Source organism: Engraulis encrasicolus, chromosome 20 (assembly GCF_034702125.1).
Source record: "Engraulis encrasicolus isolate BLACKSEA-1 chromosome 20, IST_EnEncr_1.0, whole genome shotgun sequence".
In the NCBI taxonomy this organism is placed as follows: domain Eukaryota; kingdom Metazoa; phylum Chordata; class Actinopteri; order Clupeiformes; family Engraulidae; genus Engraulis; species Engraulis encrasicolus.
This window is the reverse complement of record NC_085876.1, coordinates 27,083,552-27,096,051: the sequence shown is the minus strand read 5'-3', so window position 1 is coordinate 27,096,051 and position 12,500 is coordinate 27,083,552. Positions and strand designations below refer to the sequence as shown.

General features: G+C 51.7%; 1 protein-coding gene across 8 annotated transcripts in view; it reads right to left on the bottom strand.

Moving 5' to 3' along the window:
* Positions 1–12,500, bottom strand: part of ptk2aa (protein tyrosine kinase 2aa) — a 222,384-nt gene that overhangs the window by 58,866 nt on the left and 151,018 nt on the right. The gene's annotated exons all lie outside the window — the stretch shown is intronic.

Below are 12,500 nucleotides of genomic sequence, written 5' to 3'. Positions count from 1 at the left end.
TGGGCAAGCGGGCAGAGTCAAACTCAGGGTCTGGGTACCGATGGGTGACGATTCACGGGAGCAGAAGACGAATGGGAGGAGGAAGCGGCGGGCTTTAGCCGACTTGGGAGGACTCTGAGGCACGAGGTCTTCAGGAGGAGAAGAAATGGGAAGAAGAAGACACACAGAGAAACAGAAGAAGAGAGGAAGAGAGGAAGAGGGAAAACAGACAGATGGAAAAAAGATGATGAGAGCTGGAGGGAGAGGATGGGAAGAGAGACAAGACAGTGAGAGAGAAACACACACGTGTGCACACACACGTGTGCACACACACACACACACACACACACACACACACACACACACACACACACACACACACACACACACACACACACACACACACACACACACACACACACACGCATACACACGCATACACACACATACACACACACACACAGAGATGGAGAAGCAGTGCATGGGGAGCAAAAGGAGAACAATGGACTGTTTCAATCTCCTTTTAAGTAGAGACAGAGAAAAAAAGCCTTGCGCACTTCCAAGAACCCTTGTGACTCTTTCGTACACACACACACACACACACACACACACACACACACACACACACACACACACACACACACACACACACACACACACACACACACACACACACACACACACACACACACACACACACACACACACACACACACACACACACACACACACACACACACAGGAGTGGGAACATAGCATGAGGCGATGAACATACTGCTCTTTAGGTTCATATTTTTAACGCATGTGTTAGAAATACTGCCCGGCTCTGCTGGTGGCGCAATTGAAAATGAATGCATTGCTGTATTATTCTTGAAGCACATTATGCCTAACAAAACTATGGATATTCACTTCATCATCGTCACTGCCTTATGATGGATATTGAAGTGGCTCAAAACATACAACATGGGGCCGAAGTCAATATTACAATTCCAATGTATTTAAAGTGCAGTGTCACCATCAATATGGTCTCAGAGCTCAGTGCAAGTGTTCTGCATAGTGGAGGCAGTGTTGACATGCAAAAATTGTGTTAAGTAAGTATGAATTTTACTCCCATGACAACATAGGAAAGATTGAGCCTCACTTTGACAAAATGTCACGTATGGATCAGGCATATGGAATGATAGCTGTGAAGATGTAAACATCACTCTGGACAAGATGGGGTTGAACACAGAGAGCGTGTACAGTGGGGTCAAATGTCCCACCCACTCAGCTGACTGGGGACATGGCTTGACCAGTGTTGCCAGATTGGGCAGTTTCCCGCCCAATTGGGCTACTTGGGATGGCTGTCTGCAGGGAAAAAATGGAATTTAAAGAAAAACCCGCCCAATTTTTGGCCATAGAAATCAATAGGATTGGGCGGGATTTGGTGCTTCCAGGCAGGTTTTGAGCATTTTTATGGGCTGGAAATCATCCGCCTCATCTGGCAACCCTGGGCTTGACTGGGCCTTCCGCATAGTCATTCCTCACACCCCACCCCACCTCACATCCCACTCCATTGTACTGTGGCTGACCCCGGGGCCATAGTAAATAACCTATTTCCTGTGGTCCAGAGCTAGGCTGTGGTCAGATACTGTCAGGATCTGGACTCTGTGTTGTTGTGTTGGACTGATGTTTTCCCCGTGTTTTACCCTATGCGTCCCGTTTCTTGTCTGCCTTGCTGTCCATGTGCTTTTGTTTACATTTTCATCCTGTTATTGTGCTCCTGTGTTTTCCTGTCATGTTTCTACCCCGCCCCCGATTGTGCTCCACCTGTTCTTAGTTAGTTTCCTGTTCCTAATGTCTTAATTATTGCCCTTAGTGCCGTCTTGCTGTTCTGATTGTCCTCACCTGCATCTTGTCTCGCTTCCCCTCATCTGTTTGCTTGCCATCGGCCCTCCTGTAGTGTTTTCACCTGTTGTGTTGCCCTGGTAGTCTTAGCTCGTCCTGTTCCTGTTACCTTGTTACCTCTTTACCCTATTGTTGGCCCAGTCATCATTCTCTGTCATTTGGTTCACCTGTTCGGTTCTTAGTTTTGTCATGCCCCCTGTTTCATGGTTACCTGTTCATTGCTTTTGATCTTGTTCCACCTGTCTTGTTCTCGTTTCCTCGTTATTAGTATTAGTCTACTCACCTGTGTCTTGTTTGCCCTGGCCTATTGTGTAATGTTCCTTGTTAACTTCCCTGTGTATTTAAACCTTGTGTTTCCTGTTGTCCTGTGTGGTGCCATTGTTAGGTCTCGTCTTGCCGTAAGTCTGTCCCTCTGTGAATCTTGTAATGTCAGTTTTCCTGTTAGTTTTGTTAGTCTCTACCTGTTTTCCCCCTCGTGGGTATTTTGATTTGTAGTTCTTGGATCTTCTGAGCGTTGCTATTTGTAGTGTTTGATTTTGTTTCTCGCGTCTTAAAATAAAAAGAAAACCTAAGTTTGTCCTGAAGCCTCAGCCGTCTACTGTGCCTGCATTTGGGTTACTCCTTGTCTGAAAATCCTGACAGAATGGCACCACCACTACGAAACCCAGCGGCATTCTTGGCTGAGGCTGCCACACCAAGGTCACTGCGCGTCGGGCACCTTTCCATCCAGCCAGCCCTGTCCCAGCCCGGAACGTCCAGTCAGTTTTCGGGAACTCGGCTGGCTATTCGACGCACGCCACTTCCTCCCCTGCCGCAGGTTGATGAGTGGTACCTGGTTGGCTCTGAAGAGGAGGACTACTGCTTGGAGGAGGACTGGAGACCCACCAGGAGGAGGCGACAGAAACGGCGTCATAAGGGCCGCCGACGACCCGCCCTGGAGGAGCCAGCCTACTCGCACGTCCTTCCCGAGCCAACGTGCCCATCGGCCAGTCCTGGCCCATCCTGCCCAACGCAACAGCCCCTGTCTGTCAACCCACCAGTGCTCACTCCAGCTGAGGAGTTTCCAACCCATCCGAAGTTGGAGGCCCTGGTGCGCCATATCCAGGCCCTGTTGCGCTCCCAGAAGAGTGACCATGGTCCTTGCCTGTCTGTGCCTTGTGACCTGCCTGAACCCATGGAGAAAGTCACTCCGTCTGACCCAGTGCCTCCGGCTGACCCTGACGCTCCGGCTGACGCCAGTGAGACGGTCAAGAAGGAGATCGCCGATCCACATGATGCCAAGCTAAGTGACTCTCAAGCAGTTGGGTCTGTCCCTGATGTCTTGCCTGTCTCAAGTTCTGTCTTGCCTGTCTCAAGTTCTGTCTTGCCTGTCTCAAGTTCTGCTCTGCCTGTCTCAAGTTCTGCTCTGCCTGTCTCAAGTTCTGTCCTGCCTGTCTCAAGTTCTGCTCTGCCTGTCTCAAGTTCTGATCTGCCTGTCTCAAGTTTTGCCCTGCCTGGTTCTGCCCCCAAGGACCCCATGAGGCCGCCGAGAGGTCCGCCTGACCCCGAGCCGCCGAGAGGTCCGCCTGACCCCGAGCCGCCGAGAGGTCCGCCTGACCCCGAGCCGCCGAGAGGTGCGCCTGACCCCGAGCCGCCGAGAGGTGCGCCTGACCCAGAGCCGCCGAGAGGTCCGCCTGACCCCGAGCCGCCGAGAGGTCTGCCTGAGCCACCCAAGAACCCCGACCACGCGGCCCCGGGCAAGACCACTTCGGCCGGGACTGCTGAGACCCACTCTTCGGCCGATACCCTCTGCTGCCGCTCTGCTGCCGGCCCCCCGGCCGTGTCTGCGCCCGGCTCCGCCCCCGATCCTGCTGGCGCCGCCCCCGATCCTGCTGGCGCCGCCCCCAGTCCGAATGACTCCGCCCCAGATCCTGCTGGCGCCGCCCCTGGACTGGATGACTCCGCCCCCGATCCAGCTGGCGCCGCCCCCGGTCCAGATGACCCCGCCCCCTTTCTGGATGACACCGCCTCCAGTCTTGCTGGCCCCGGCTCCAGTCTTACCAGCTCCGCCTCCAGTCCTGCTGGCTCGGTCTCTCCAGACCCAGCCTCTCCAGACCCAGCCTCTCCAGGCCCTGCTCCGAACCCAGCCTATCCAGACCCAGCCTCTCCAGGCCCTGCTCCGAACCCAGCCTCTCCAGACCCAGCCTCTCCTGCTCCAGACCCAGCCTCTCCTGCTCCAGACCCAGCCTCCCTATGTGCTTCAGACCCCCAGTCTTCGTTAGCTCCCCAGCCTGTCCAGTCTCCTGTGTCTGCGTCCCAGCCTGTCCAGTCTCCTGTGTCTGCGTCCCAGCCTGTCCAGTCTCTTGTGTCTGCGTCCCAGCCTGTCCAGTCTCCAGTGTCTGCGTCCCAGCCGGTCCAGTCTCCAGTGTCTGCGTCCCAGCCTGTCCAGTCTCCTGTGTCTGCGTCCCAGACCGCTCCGCCTCCAGTGTCTGCGTCCCAGACCGCTCCGCCTCCAGTGTCTGCGTCCCAGCCTGCTCCGCCTCCAGTGTCTGCGTCCCGGCCCGTCCCGCCTCCAGTGTCTGCGTCCCAGCCCGTCCCGCCTCCAGTGTCCCAGCCTGTCCCGCCTCCAGTGTCCCAGCCTGTCCCGCCTGCTGTGTCCCAGCCTGTCCCGCCTGCTGTGTCCCAGCCTGTCCCGCCTCCAGTGTCCCAGCCTGTCCCGCCTCCAGTGTCCCAGCCTGTCCCGCCTCCAGTGTCCCAGCCTGTCCCGCCTCCAGTGTCCCAGCCTGTCCCGCCTCCAGTGTCCCAACCTGTCCCGTCTGCTGTGTCCCAGCCTGTCCCGTCTCCTGCGTCCCAGCCTGTCCCGCCTCCCATGTCCCAGTCCAACCCAGTATTGTCCCAGTCCAACCCAGTATTGTCCAAGCTCACCTTTGTCCCAGTGCCAGTTACTGTCCATGTCACTGTACCTGTCAGCATCCAAGTGTCTGTCCCAGTCTGCATCCAGGTGCCGATTCCTGTGTCCATCCCTGTTCATGCCAATGTTCCCTTTTGTTTTTTTTCGTTTCCCTGCACCAGTGTCCAGCCATGTTACTGTGACTTTGCCCGTCCCCGTCTTCGTCTCAGTCCCTGTTCCTGTCACCATTCCCATCACTGTGCCAGTCAAGGTTCCTGTTTTTGTTCCTGTCAGTGTTGCCCAGCCTCCAGTGCCTATCTCTCAGTCCTCTTGTTCTCCTCATCCCGAATCCGCCTTTCCCGTGTCTGAGCCCACCTGCCCCATGCCTGAGCCTGCCTGCCCCTTATCTGAGCCCACCTGCCCCGTGTCTGAGCCCTCTGAGTCCGCCTTTCCCTCTGAGTCTTCCTGCCCCTCTGTTTCTGCCTGCCCCTCCGAGCCTGCCCCTCCGAGCCTGCCCCTCCGAGCCTGCCCCCTCTTCCAAGTTCTGTGTCCTGACAGATCGGTCCCCTCCTCCTAGGTGTCCTCCTGTTCGACTGTTTTTGGGACGTCTGGAAGCCGTCCCTTGACGGGGGGGTACTGTCAGGATCTGGACTCTGTGTTGTTGTGTTGGACTGATGTTTTCCCCGTGTTTTACCCTATGCGTCCCGTTTCTTGTCTGCCTTGCTGTCCATGTGCTTTTGTTTACATTTTCATCCTGTTATTGTGCTCCTGTGTTTTCCTGTCATGTTTCTACCCCGCCCCCGATTGTGCTCCACCTGTTCTTAGTTAGTTTCCTGTTCCTAATGTCTTAATTATTGCCCTTAGTGCCGTCTTGCTGTTCTGATTGTCCTCACCTGCATCTTGTCTCGCTTCCCCTCATCTGTTTGCTTGCCATCGGCCCTCCTGTAGTGTTTTCACCTGTTGTGTTGCCCTGGTAGTCTTAGCTCGTCCTGTTCCTGTTACCTTGTTACCTCTTTACCCTATTGTTGGCCCAGTCATCATTCTCTGTCATTTGGTTCACCTGTTCGGTTCTTAGTTTTGTCATGCCCCCTGTTTCATGGTTACCTGTTCATTGCTTTTGATCTTGTTCCACCTGTCTTGTTCTCGTTTCCTCGTTATTAGTATTAGTCTACTCACCTGTGTCTTGTTTGCCCTGGCCTATTGTGTAATGTTCCTTGTTAACTTCCCTGTGTATTTAAACCTTGTGTTTCCTGTTGTCCTGTGTGGTGCCATTGTTAGGTCTCGTCTTGCCGTAAGTCTGTCCCTCTGTGAATCTTGTAATGTCAGTTTTCCTGTTAGTTTTGTTAGTCTCTACCTGTTTTCCCCCTCGTGGGTATTTTGATTTGTAGTTCTTGGATCTTCTGAGCGTTGCTATTTGTAGTGTTTGATTTTGTTTCTCGCGTCTTAAAATAAAAAGAAAACCTAAGTTTGTCCTGAAGCCTCAGCCGTCTACTGTGCCTGCATTTGGGTTACTCCTTGTCTGAAAATCCTGACAGATAGGAGGACAGAAAGGCTTCACATTCCAATCCAAGACCAGATCCAAAAGTCAGGAATGAGAGACGTCGCTGTGGCCTAATGGTTGGGAAATTGGTTCGGTCTTGTGATTGCAAGGTTATAAGTTTGAATCCCATAAGAGTAGACAGGACCGTATTAATGTGTTGTCCCTGGGCACTACATCTCACCAGTGCTGCCTTTATGAACGATATTTGGAAAGTTTGTATGTTGTGGCCCGTCACTGGTCAAAAATGCTTGGTGCCCCTGGAAACTGTGCCACTGGCCGGGTAATCTGGCCATGCCAGTAGGAAGCATGTGGGTGTGATGCAATCATGGGGCTGCACACAATGACAAAACCTCCTACTAATCAAACAACACGCCTCCAAAAGGAGTGATGGACGAGGAGATGGCAGTTTATTCTTCATGTGCCTTGTGTGCTCGACACAACCATCAGGATTGTTTCATTCCTACCTATGATTCACTGCTGTGTATAGAGGGAGAGTGGGAGATATGGAGAGAGGGAGAGAGAGAGAGGAAGAGAGCGAGCGAGCGAGCGAGCGAGAGAGAGAGAGAGATAGATAGATAGATAGAGAGAGAGAGAGAGAGAGAGAGAGAGAGAGAGAGAGAGAGAGGGAGAGAGAGAGAGAGAGAGAGAGAGAAAGGTCGGGGTGTGACAGAGAGAGACAGACAGACAGATAAAGAGAAGAGGGTACAGAAACAGAAGGAAAGAGCATGAGGGAGAGAAAGAGAGAGGGAGCGGGAGTGAAAGAGAGAGATGTAGATGTGGAGAGAGAGAGAGAGAGAGAGAGAGAGAGAGAGAGAGAGAGAGAGAGAGAGAGAGAGAGGGAGAGAGGGGGAGATAGAGAGGAGAGTAGTAGTCAGCGAGTCGAGTCACTGATAGCCCTGGGCCCTCTGTTGGGCAGTGTCCCATCTCGAGCTGCTGCAGCCGTTGCTCCATCCACCATGAGGAAGACAAACGGCCCTTTGACAGCAGAGCAGAGGACAGCAGAGTGGCCATGTAGGGTTCTGCAGCGACACTCTGGGTAGTCACCCATTAGTGCGCCGGTTTACTCAAGGGTACCAGGCGTGTGCGGTGCGCCCAGTGGAAAGGCGAACCTGGGGCATCGCCCTGGTTCTAGAAGCATTGTGTGCGAACCCCCTTCGAGCCTCTCCAAGGGGTGGATTTACGCATCCTCTCCATTAAGACGGCACTTCTCCTTGCCCTGGCGACGACAAAGCATGTTGGAGAGTTGCACGTCTTGTCAGTCAGCCCTGCCTGTGTGGACAAACGGCCCTTTGACAGCAGAGCAGAGCAGAGCGGAGGACAGCACAGTGGAGAGGAGAGGAGAGCCCCAACAGCCATACTGTCTTCTGCACCCCCCACCCAGCCCTCACGACCAGACCCTGGCCACAGCAGACGACAGGACCGCACCCCGATCTGTCTCAATCTCTCTCTCTCTCTATCTCCCTCTCTCTCTCTCTCTCTCTCTCTCCCTCTCTCTCTCTCTCCATCATCCACCAACAACACCCCCACTACACCATGCATGCACACACGCACACCCCCAGAGGTTGGACAACATTCAGAAGCTAGGCCTCCACCCCAGCGGTCTTACTGACGAGGGGAGGGAATGGGAGCGGAGGGGGGAGAAGAGAGGGGAAGGGAAGAGGAGGAGAGGAGAGGAGGGGAGTGGAGCAGGGGAGGTGAAGAGGAGGAGAGGAGGAGAGGAGGGGAGTGGAGCAGAGGAGGAGAGGAGGAGAGGAGGGGAGTAGATCAGGGGAGGGGAAGAGGAGGAGAGGAGGAGAGCAGGGGAGTGGAGCAGGGGAGGGGAGGAGGAGAGGAGGGAAGTGGATCAGGGGAGGGGAAGAGGAGGAGGGGAGGAGAGCAGGGGAGTGGAGCAGGGGAGGGAAAGAGGAAGAGATGAGGGTAGGAGGGGAGGAGGGGAGGGGGGGAGTGGAGCAGGACTCAGGGGCTTCTTGACATTTAAAGGGGATGGAGAGATGGAACAAAATATGAGGAGAGGCTGACAAATTAAGAAAATCAGCTTTTTATGTGGGATAAGGGGGTGCCACTTAGTTATATAAGGAAAAGCAGAAGGGAAGAAAGAAAGAAAGACAGACATACAGACAGACAGAAAGAAAAAAGAAAGACAGAAAGAAAGAAAGAAAGAAAGAAAGAAAGAAAGAAAGAAAGAAAGACAGAAAGAAAGACAGAAAGAAAGAAAGAAAGAAAGAAAGAAAGAAAGAAAGAAAGAAAGAAAGAAAGAAAGAAAAGGGGAAATACCGTTTTGGAATGAGATGTAACAGACCAACAGGCAGAGAGCCAGAGAAGAGGGGCAGCCCAGATGGAGGGAGAGGACTAGGGGACACAGCTGAGCTTTTCTCTGGCAGCATATTTTTCCTTGCAGTAAACAACTCTCCACTCTCCATACTGGCTCACTGTGAGTGTGTGTTTGTGTGTCTGCTTTAGAAAGTGAGAGTGACAATGTGTGTGCGTGTGTGTGTGTGTCTGTCTGTCTGTGCATTGGTGGTGTGCATTGGCACTGCCCTTACAATTTGATGCCATTGCAGCTTTCAATGCTTTCAAGTCATTTAATTTAAGGTTCAGTATTTGAAACTTGAAAAATATGCTGCATCAATTATGGCATTTGCTGAATCGATTATTGAATTGTCCTGCCCCGCATAGCTATTCATTGCCAAATTGATTGTTCTTGACACCACCACTGTGCATGTGTGTGCATTTACATCCTTGAGAATGTATGCATGTGTGTGAATGTACATCCTTGAGAATGTGTGTGTGCTCATGTGCAGTGGGTGCATGTGTGTGTACATATGTCTCAGGTGAAAGGACATGGGCTGATGCCTCAGGTTACCAAAACAAAACCACCACAGACAGCTCTAAACCAGGGTTGCCAGATGAGACTGATGATTTCCAGCCCAAAAAATGCTCAAAACCCGCCTGGAAGCACTAAATCCCACCCAATTTGAACTAAATTCTATTGATTTCTATGGCCATAAATGTGCAGAAAAACCTGCCCTCTGCCATTTTTACCTGCAGGCCACCATCCTAAGCAGTCCAATTGGGTGGGAAACCGCCAAATCTGGCAACACTGCTCTCAACTCTCCTTCGTCCAGCCCTAACCAGCTTCTTAGCAACCTCCAGTAGCACCACCTCCACAGGCCGGCAACCAAACTCTCCTCTCTCAACACTCCTAAACACTGTATGCATTCCAAAGACTAGACTCCCGTCCTCCACTTCAGCTTGTGGCCCAACGCTTCCATGAACGCCCGTCTCTGTGAAGAAAACAAAAGTTTCCCGCTGTCAGCCTAGTCTTGTGCTTGTACGAGATTTTGAATTAAATTTCTATCGTCAACGGCGTCTTGCACTGTCATTAAGAGTCCACAAGCACAAGGGAGAAGAAGGAGCTTGGATAACGGAACTTGCCCACTCTCCACTCCCTCCATCTCTCCTCCTCACTCCTCTGTCCACTCCCCTACACCCCTTCCTCACCCCTCCACTCCTACCTCCACCTCCTTTTACAAAAAATATACATGTATTTTTATGGGATGTTTTGCTTTTATTACAGATAGGACAGTGAAGAGCGACAGGAAGCGAATGTGGAGAGAGAGACGGGACGAGGGATAGCAAATGACCCAGGCCGGATTCGAACCCTGGACATGCAAGCTCAAATGTGGGGGGCTTAGCGCGCTGCGCTACAGTGCCCCCCTCTCTCCCTCCACCTCCTTAGCAACTTAGCACCACCTCCACAGATGCCAGCTGGAGGCTCTGCCCTGGCACCTGCTGCCTGCCAGCAGGGCCGGATTAAGATGGCCCGGGGCCCATAGGCTACAGGATGTTGTGGGCCCCCACAGGAAGGCACATTTCTCAACAAATTTACATGGACAGTGTCTATTAGGAGCTAGGAATTAAGGGTGCCATGGCCCATGTCTACTCACTGCACTCAACGTGATAGAGGGGCTTTTCAATATCGCATCTTGTCACAATTCTGTAATTTTTTCACTTTTGTCAAATCAGGGGGCCCCTGGCAGGTGGGGGCCCCTAGGCTGTAGCCATATCTAGCCTGTGTGTTAATCCGGCCCTGCCAGCCAGCGCTGCCCAGCCCCTCTCTTCATCATGGCAGTCATTACATTACATTACATTACATTGCATTTGGCAGACGCTTTATAACCAAAGCGACTTTCAAAAGAGGACATAATCAAGCCAACATCACAAGCAAATACAAAGTGCACAGGAGATATACAGAACAACAAGTGCAGTTGCAAAGAGGGGTTAGTTGTGTTTTTTTTGTTTTTGTTTTTTTTAATATAAAGAGTAAATAACGAGTACACACACACACAAACACACACTCACAAACTAAACTAAACTAAACATCATGTCAGGAGTCTGCCCTGGGGCAAGGCGAGTTCAAGCATTAGTCTAGTAGATTCTCTCGAAAGAGGAATGTCTTTAGTTGTTTCTTGAAAGCTGCAAGAGATGTGCTCAGTCTTGCTGCCTCTGGGAGACTGTTCCACCACTTGGGTACCACAACGGAGAACAATCTTGACTGGGAGTACCTAGAGCGACTGGATGGCAGAGCCAGACGGCTTGTGCTGGATGAGCGCAGTTCTCTTCCAGTAACATAAGGCGTTAGTAGGTCCTTCAGATAAGCTGGGGCCGTTCCTGTGATGGTTTTGTAGGCAAGGGTCAATGCCTTGTGCTTGATCCGGGCGGCGATCGGTAACCAGTGCAACTCAATAAATAGAGGAGTAACATGGGTCCTTTTGGGTTGATTGAAAATCAACCGTGCCGCCGCATTCTGGATCATCTGCAGAGGCTTTAGCGCACAAGCAGGTAGACCTGTCATGACCTGTCAATGGGCGGCCAGCCCACTTGTGTCTCTTGACACTGCAGAATTCCGCGGCACGTAACGGGAGGGGGACCCTGATTTTCTTGCGTGTGTGTGTGTGTCTGTGTGTGTGTGCGTGTGTGCGCGCGTGTGTGTGTGTGTGTGTGTGTGCGTGTGTGCGTGTGCGTGAAAGAGTGCCCGCGTGTGTACATTGTGCACATGTGCATGTGTTTGTCAGTGATATGACAGTGCTGCTTCCCTGGAGCGTCTGCCAGCTGTTGCCGGCTCCTTTGAGTTTGTTTAGCCATTTCTCATCCTGACACCCCCGCTGTGGCGTCCAATAGCAGTAGCATGACTTTGAGTAGTGGCCCCCGCCACAGCAACAGCAACAGCAACAGCAACAAGAGCGTATCGTACTGTAGTTACAGCAGAGGCAGAATATCATATCATGGCTACAGCATACAGAGAGAGACAATATCATTAGCCACAGCATATCACTTCAGGCTGGCAGCACTACAATACTAGCCTGATTATCATCGACTTTCAAATCTCTTCGAGACTTGGTCTGACCAAGAGCATAACAATGAACATTTCCCAAACGGCATGGTTAACCCGCCTCCCTTAGTTTGCTAATGGTTGTTTGCTTCCCGACAAAGTGAGAGGAGTCCCCTTTTTTTGGGAGAGCTCAGAAACAATATTTGAATTGCTCTTGGCCTGACTACTACAATACACCCCTCGGCCTGAAGCAGACATCATCATCACCATCAACCTATCATCATAGTAACAACATACAATTTTAATAGCATCATATATTAGCAACCCATCAGACTACACGCTGTGCTGATTGTCAGACAATACTCAGACTCACGACACCATGTCAAACGGATTAAAAAGGGAACAGAATGCCCAGGCGATGGAACCAGAGGTAGAGAAATGTAAGAGACAGTTAAGCCCTGACACTTATTTGCTCCAGCCAATTGACTTTTCCCGGCTGAGCATCGGTAGGTAGAGGAGGGCATGACTAATGACACCCCCATTTTCTTACAGCTCAGATGGAACAGAATATGAATGGAATGAAAAGACTCAGACACATACTTCATGAGTGAAACATAAGCAATGAAGAGGCTTATTGTGCTGAAACTTTGCTGATGTTAACGTTCATTTAACATTGGCCAGTCATACTCTATAAGATATACTCTACTACTCGAATGGCACTTTTGGATTTCACACAGACAAAAGCAGTCAGTCCTTCTGCAACACCCTGCTCACTGTACTAGGGGAGCTTCCTCTCAATGGAAAGATAGTCAAGTAAACACACAGAGAGAGAGAGAGAGAGAGAGAGAGAGAGAGAGAGAGAGAGAGAGAGAGAGAGAAACAATCAGACAAAT